The sequence below is a fragment of the Mesocricetus auratus genome, unplaced genomic scaffold, assembly GCF_017639785.1.
Source record: "Mesocricetus auratus isolate SY011 unplaced genomic scaffold, BCM_Maur_2.0 Super-Scaffold_100023, whole genome shotgun sequence".
Taxonomy (NCBI): Eukaryota; Metazoa; Chordata; class Mammalia; order Rodentia; family Cricetidae; genus Mesocricetus; species Mesocricetus auratus.
In genome coordinates, this window is record NW_024429204.1 from 7,478,703 (window position 1) to 7,487,276 (window position 8,574).

General features: G+C 41.5%; 1 pseudogene; it reads right to left on the reverse strand.

Moving 5' to 3' along the window:
• Positions 1 to 7,172: 7,172 nt before the first annotated feature.
• LOC110341344 lies at positions 7,173 to 8,356 on the reverse strand (annotated as a pseudogene).
• Between the last annotated feature and the right edge of the window lie 218 nt (positions 8,357 to 8,574).

Sequence of the window (8,574 nt, forward strand, 5' to 3'; positions counted from 1 at the left end):
TCAGTGCTGCCTGTCTTAGAACACATCCCTCTAACTTAAATGCACACGCAAATTATCTGGAGATGTCAGTAGATGACAGTTCGTGTGGCAGTGTGGGGACATGGTCAGAGTATGCATAACGAATTCATCGTTAAACGGGTATGAGCAAGACTAATGGTCCTTCTCTAAGTAACTTGTCAGTCACTGAGAAAAGTACACAGGGATGCTTTTTACATACTGCACTCCATTGTAGACCCATTTAGCCTCATTTATTTCCACCTTTCCACTGTAATACCACCTAGGCACGCGCTGCTGTTCTTACTCTTCTCAACTCCTGCAGTTGCTGCTGAAGGCACACCCCCAACCCCCCCCACCACACACACACACACACACACACACACACATACATAATGTTGTGCTGTCTTTGAGGCCTGCCTTGGCTGCACAGCAAGTTTGAAATCAGTCTGAGTAACAGTAGATCTTGCTCTCTCTCTCTCTCTCTCTCTCTCTCTCTCTCTCTCTCTCTCTGTCTGTCTGTCTCTCTGTCTCTGTCTCTCTTCCCCTCCCTCTCCCCTCTCTCTCATACACAAATTCATATATAATCAGACCTGGAATGTGTCCTCTCTGTCTCTCTCTCTCCGTCTCTCTCTCTCTTCCCCTCCCTCTCATACACAAATTGTGTATATAATCAGACCTCGAATGTGTCAAATACTCCAAATGTTTCTTGTTGACTTTCAATGTGAAATCCAAAGTTTCTAAAAAGTTTTGAAATTAAAATGTAATTACTTCACTTTTCTTTTTCCTCCTCACACATTTGCTCCCTCTCTCTTAAATTTTCGGCCTCCTTTTTTCTTAATTGTCATTACATATGCATTGATATATGAATGTGTATCCCTAATATGTATAAATACGGTCCCAAAGATCCTGCTGAATGTCTGGGTTTACCTCTGCCTTCCTGTGTTTGATGCTCCAGCCATTCTGAGGTGACGCTTGCTAATTTGATTTCAGTCTTAAGCCTTCTCCTCTAACTGCTCTTTTGCCTTGAATGCGTCTACTCTTTTTTGTATCTGATGTCTCTCTTCTGATCTTATACCAATCACTGCCTCAGATATCCTCACTTGACCCTCCAAATTATAGGGATATCCCTGTATGGGAAATACCGTCATAGACATCTTTATATAGTTAAATATTCAAATTACCATGGTCTGCCTGCTATTTTAATATAAGAGGACATGGATCCTCTTTGTCCCTTTCTTTTTAAAGACATTGTGACCAGTCAATGTCTGGCACAAAGCAAATGCCAACAGATACTTAAGGAAAAAATGTGACTTTTTTTTAATGGAAAGGGATAATATTTTGATTCATCTACTTTCTTCTGTTGAAAGCTGATGGTTTATCAGTTTTCAGATAACCAGGCTATTACAAAAGCACATCCTTAAAATGTAGTCCTTTAGCTGTACTGTAAAGTGTATGAAGCCCTCCAGTATGCCTGTACACTATTCCTATGTTATACTTTTTTCCTGCTGGAATTCATGAAATGATTAATAGGAAACTTAAATTATTCACATAAAAACCCCAGCTGCTCATGAATCTGAAAGTGTTTAAGACACTGCCACACACAACCGCCTACTGCTTCATAAATTGTTTCCGGTGACACCCTGCCTTTGTATATCATGAAATATTATATTTGCTGAAGAATTCGATGTCAGAAAGGAAGATGAATGTTTGAGAGCCTCCCAGGAAACCTTTGTGATTTTACTGTTTGGGTCTTCTCGGGTGCCATTTTTTTCATCTTCTCTTGATTAATTTCATGCCTATTCATTTGTGAAAATATGGGCTGAAACTCTTTCTTGAAGCTCTGTCATCACTCTGGAGCATAGGGGAAGGGAACCCCAGGTGCCTGACCATGGTCCTGCAGCCTCTGTGTCCTTCGGGGTTTTGGATGGGCCACAGGTTCTCTCTGTGGTCTACGAGGTCTCTATGATCTCTTTAGAAAGCGTTAGTCTATAACTATGTTTAAATTTTCCAAAAGGACCAGAGAATCACATTAGTTTGAAAGACCCTTGCATCTATCTTGTGAATAGCAAACAGGAAGATGAATCAGATGGGTGAACAGAAGTGACCATGACATCATACACTTATCTCCTGAGTCTCTGGATGACAGCGCCATCTGAAAAAGTCAGAGACAATGTCCTCAGTTGCCACGGGCATATGCATTCAGTTTCTCCAAAGTGGTAATTCAGTTTTGCTTGAGGCCCGGGGGTGAAGTGGGGAGAATTACTCTCTTCAGGTCCACTGTGGGCTCTAGGCCAGTGGCAGCTGTCAGCTCCACAGGGTCTCAGCGTGCTGTTCGATGTAGTCTGACTCAAGGCCTTGCCAAGGATGAATGAAAGCCCCATGCTTATGGGAAAACACTTATGTTGTCTATTCCCTTCGGCTTGCTGTTGCTTTGTAGGCCAAGTCTCACTTAGGAGATGTGGGGAAGGGCTGCTCTGTTGTCAGTGTTGGTGGGAATGAACATCTTGTCCCTATAGCTCCAAGGAGGCTGTTGGATTTCTGAGCTGGGGTATTCTGTCCCTGCAGGGACCTGACTGCAACATGATATGGTCCCTCTCAGTCACAGTTTTCTCTCATTCTTATATATACACCTTGAGCTTACACTGTCTTCAACAGTTTCATACTGTGGCTGTAAAATGTGTTCTCCCTACTCCTTTTCTTTGCTCTTAAAAAAAAATCTTGGCTTAGCTTTTGCCTTCAATCTATATTAGTAATTTGCGTGAACACACGAACATTGGTGAAGGTTGTGAGGCCCAGAAAAAGCAATAAGGTAAGAAGTCTATGAGTGCCATGGTTTTGATATATAAAGACAACACACCAATGACTCATGGGCTGAAGGTGTGGGCCACCACATTACAGCGATGTTAAGAGGTGGCTGGGTTGTGACAATGCTCACCTCAGCAATCAGTTCATTAACTTATATGCTCCTGGGTAAATGGGCTATTAGGAGGAGGGCTCTGGTTTGAGAAAAGCCACTGGAGGCATGTACCTTGCTCTGTTTCCCTTGTTGTCTGTCACTCTGCTTTGGGGCCAACCTGAGGCCAGTAGTCTCCTGGGTGTCATGTTTCCATTACTAAAAATTTCTGTCTTATCACAGGCCTGTAACAGTAGAGCCAGCTGATGGTGGAATGAAATATCTGAAACCATGATCTGCAATAAACTGTTCCTTCATTAAGTTGATTTTGTCAGGTTTTTGCTACAGTGACAAGTGATTAACATGGTGATAATCAAGAGACTCACCCTGCGTAGGCTCTAAGTGTTGTTAAAATGTCTAAATCTACCCAACCGTGAGTCAGTAGTCCCACGTGGCGTTTTATTGGTAGGCAGGAAAGGAAAGGGGGGGTAGAGGTAAACAACGTGTGCAGAGCTGAGGGGGGGGGGTAGTTGTGGAGCTTATAAAGGGGACGTTGTACATGCGCACTGGGTCCTGTGACGGGTGCCGTGGTGGTGATGTAGCTGTGCATGCCTCCTGTGGTTAGAGGGTGGGGTTAGTGTAATGCCTGAGTCCCTACACTAAGAAGTTTGGTTTTTATGTCATTTCAAGTTGTTCTCTTCTGATTTTGTTTCTTCTGTAAGGTCAGAGTCCCCGGTTACACCTCTGCAAGACCCCTTGCCCATGTGGGGTGTTTTTGGAGAACAGGAAGGTTCGCAAACATTCACACAGAAAAACTTCGGGCCTTAGTTTGAATTCTCTTGGCTTTCTTGTCTGCACTCGTTTTTTCCATCACCGTGTTTCTCTAAAAAACATTTTCAGAGTTCTTTTCATTCACGTTTAGGACTGTCCTGAGTCATGCAATGTTTTACAAGTGGGAGGAGGCACAGGAACACAGCGATAAACAAAGCCACTCTTCCCTCCAGTGCTACACTCAAGTGTGAAGAGCCCCCAGTAAACAGAGTGAAACCAGGAAGGTAATGGCACTGACAGATGCTCCTGGTGAATGCTTCTTTTCTATGTAAACAGACATGATTTCCATATCTCAGAAGCCCTTTTCAGGATTAAGTTTAAGCAGGGCGTTGGTGGCGCACGCCTTTAATCCCAGCACTCGGGAGGCAGAGGCAGGCAGATCTCTGTGAGTTCCAGGCCAGCCTGGTCTACAGAGCGAGTTCCAGGACAGCCTCCAAAGCCACAGAGAAACCCTGTCTCAAAAAACCAAAAAGACCAAAAAAAAAAAAAAAACAAAACAAAAAACAAAAAACAAAAAAAAACCAGAATTAAGCTTAAGCTAGAATCCTTATAACAGGACTAATTCAAACAGGTGAAGAACCGAGATGTCTCACACAAGAGAAAGGGGAAAAGAAAAGGACATGAAAGGACACATATTTGGACGCTAACAGAAATCCAGGGTAGCTGTGGGATATCAGAGCATGCCCAGTTTAGTGAGCCAGGCTTGGGGAGACTCACAGCAGAGCTTTGAAGGGTCATAATAAACCATTGAACACTATGAGGCTCCATGCGAAGGGTCATTTATTGTATCTCGGTGATGACCCAAGGAAATCACCTGAAGGGCAGTTCGTGAATAGACACATTCACCTCCCACCTGAGGTAAGAGCTGACAGAGAAACTCAGCAACTCCATTCATTGCTCATAGAAAAGTATTTAGAACAACCAAGTTCTGCATTGTCAAGAGTACATCACATGTTAAATTTATATACTGTTGGTATTGTAGCACCGAGAATGTTTCCAGTGGATACATTGACACATTGTATTGTAGCAAGCTTTCTTATTGACACATTGTGTTGTAGCAAGCTTTCTTATCGGACTGTCTTTGGATAGCCAGCCAGCAAATAATGACACAGAGATTAATTACGAAAACTTGGCCTTTAGCTTAGGCTTGTTTCCAACTAGCTCTCATAACTTAAATCAACTTGTTTTTATTAATCTACACACTGTCACGTAGCTTTTACCTCCAAGTCTCCATGGTTGTTTCTCCACGTCTCTTCTTGGAGGTTCTCTGTCTTACTAGAAAACCTGCCTATTCTCTCCTGCCTAGCTATTGGCCATTCAGCTCTTTACCAACCCCAAGGCAGAGACACACATCTTCGCACAGCATAAACAAATATTCTGCAACAATTAATACCACATTCAAGACCTACTTATCTAGGTCAGGCAAATAAATGCAAATTTCCTGGCAGATTCGACTGAGCCAGACTTACTAAGAAATCAACTAAAAGAGCCTCACGAAACTCCTTTTAGCTTTTCATTTCCATGGTCCTTCTCCACGTGGATGCCTATCCGGCTTGGACTTCGTACAATATTCCACATCTGCTAGTATTTTACTCTTCTTTTTTTCATTCTTAATATGTTTTCACCACCCTCCCCTGTTCCATGTTAAAGTGTGATCATTCGACTCCTAAATCTTCCCTCTGCTTGGTTTCTCTTTAAGCCTGACCATTAAGCTATAAACTTGTAATGCTTTGAAAACTTTACATACTAGGGCGATTTCTGTAAAATTCCGACAAAGCACTTTTAAACCTATTTCAAACGAATAGTTTCATTTGTTTCCTTAGGCTTTCTTTAAGTGGTAGGTTGAGCCAAAGGTAAAATAATATCTTATTATTATCTGCATTAGTGTGCTTTGGAGCGTGTGGCTTGACTGGTGCAGAACCGGGAAAGGGGTTCATACGCTGAAGCCAGGTGGTAGAGGAGAGCGCATGCTCAGTGTGTTAATACGCGGAACGCATCAGCCAAGTCAGCTATTCACAGGCAACCACTGCATAGCCCCTACCGGGCATAGTCATCATGCTCACAGCAAGAGACGAATGTGGACAACAGACATTTAAGTAGAGTTAGCATTAAGGGATTACTGGATTGTTTGTGAAACATAACCACACGTAATTGGAAAACTAGTAGTTCTGGGTGCTTTGTTCTTTTCTGCTGTCTGCTAAATATTTGTGCTTTTTTTTTTTATCTGAGTACAGATGTGAGGGGCTGCTGAGTGGGATAGTATTTAGAAATTAGTTTAAACTTAATTTGTCAGGTAGCAGCTGTTGAATAAATGGGTTGTATAGATTTATATAGGATCTGGTGTCTAAAAAAATACATGAAAAGATGCTGTTGTCAAAATGTGTAAAAACCATGACTCTCTTCTGATATGTAAATGATTTAAATAAATTAACGTATATTTTATGTACTTAGTGCAAATCATAGTAATAATTTTAATCTGTCTATGTCAATATCTCTTTATAAGCAAATACTGATGATTTTTTTCCATGGCATTTCTTAGCCCCAAGTTCCCTTTTTATTTTGGTTTTTACAAGACAGGGTTTCTCTGTATTGTTTTGGAGGCTGTCGGTCCAGTCCGGCCTCGAACTCACAGATATCCGCCTGCCTCTGCCTCCCGAGTGCTGGGATTAAAGGTGTGCGCCCAGCCCAAGTTCCCATTTTTTATTTTTCTATCTGAATAACTCATTGATGATCTGTCTTCAACTTCAATGCTTTTATTTACTTTATTGAGACCACACAGATCATTTGCAGAAAAATTACAAACCATATGAGACCTTTGATTAACAAAGCTATGTGCTTTTCAGAAAAAAATCAAAAAATCAGTTAGTGGACCAAGACTGACTGGAGTAAATTTGATATTTTTACCTTGAAGCACCAATTAAATGCATCTTATTTTCATTAGCACATCTCTCTAGAAGAGACTCGTACACAGTGCTTGGCATAGAAGGTCACCAATTAAGAACTGTACCCACAGCCACAGCTCTCATTTTTAATTGTATCTCTTTTATTAGTTTATGAATATATGCGTTATCCTGCAGATATGCGTGTATACCACCTGCATGCCTGGTGCTAAGGAGGTCAGAAGAGAAAGTCAGATCCCCTGGAACCTGAGTCACAGGTGACGTGAGTCTCCATGTGGGAGGTGGAAATGGTACATGGATCCTCTCTGGATGAAGAGCATCCAGGCTTCTTAACTGCTGAGCAATCTCTTCAGCACGGCTCTCTCAGTTTTGATGATAAAATCTGCAGTAGTAGAAAAAAATATATATCCTGTATTTCCCATATGAATTTCATCTTCAAATATCCAAATGGCTTATCTCTCTTTGTTGATAACTCAACCTAATAAATTCCATAAATGTGTTTTGAATATAAGAATGTTCCTTTCATTGCTTTGTCAATAAGTTTGTTATCTTTATGAAAACAAAATCTTCTTAAACATCCCATTTCCTCGAAGCAGGCTGTTCCTGGGCTCTCCTTTTGAAAAACAGGTAACCTGATTTCTCTTCTTAGCAAGTGACATTTTGGTACAGCACCCCCTCTTGGATTTCTTCTCATAAACTGGATTCTCAAGGATAGCAGAAAGGGCTTCTTACACATCTTCTCACTTCCACGAGTTCTCTTGTTCCTTACGTACTGAGAGAACTGTTTCTTGTAGTCATCTCCATCATTGTTCGTTAGGTAACGTTTGTGGTTTGCAACATTCTGACCCGTGCTGTGTTTCTGATAAACTTGTGCTCTGAGCTCCTTGCTTCAGAATTATAGCCAGGGAATGATTTGGTACTGTGAGTGATTGACAAGACTCCACCCTTTCAGGGCCCCCAAAACTTTATGAGTAGCTGTGGTTTGAGCAATACCTGCATCCAAATACTGGTCAGTACAATATACTGCACCTTATTTTGGTGGTTCATATGCTGCATAGACTATCTCTCTATTCTATATTGGCACAAGAAACCCAACAGATGGTTTCTCTGTTAGTTAAATGAACTATCATCCCGTATTTGGTTGTATTGTAACTATTTTTGTCCCAGATCACCGATTGTTTGTTCACATAATAGTCAGTTTTATCCTCTTTAAGCTCCTAAATTTCACTTGATATCTCTTAGCAGAGGCCTTATTTATTCTTCATAACTTTTATGACTCAATCCTGCAGAATAGAGACTTGCACCACTTATGTCAACATGTCCCAGGACTCACATCCATTTAACTGTGCACAGAAGGTCAGAAGGAATATAGTTTCTTAATTTCCATATAAAATTCAAACACGAGAGGTAAAAGGACAACATCATGAAGGAAATGAGTGGCTTCTCATGTTGTTATCACAAATGTACTGAATGGGTTTCCTCTTCTGATCATGGGTCTGTTGTGAAGATAGCAAACCATTTGCTATTTGATGCTTGCTCTACAACACTAGAGCCCGTAAGGTCCCTTGAGATTCTACTGGTTAACAGGATCGTGAGTGAGCTGTAAATGGTGGTTGCCTGAGTGTTATCTTTGCTGTGTGACAAACCTGGAAATGCCCTTAGGTCAGTCTCCGTGTCTTTGTGTCTTTCTTCAGACTCCTTAGAGTAAGGTTACCCAGGTCCGTGTTTTCACCATGTCCAATGGTCAGACTCAAGACGGTCCAAGCTGCAGAAGCAAATCTTCTTGTTTTCCTAATTACTGCTTCTACAGGAGGAGTGAATCTCTAATGTATTTTCCCAGGCTTTTCTGGAACTTTCTATGGAGGAAAACAAACAGAGACAGACCTTCTTTGTGTAAGGGTTCTCAGCCTGCCAAGCGGGCGGGATGCAGAAGCAGTTTCCTTAGCATTTGCA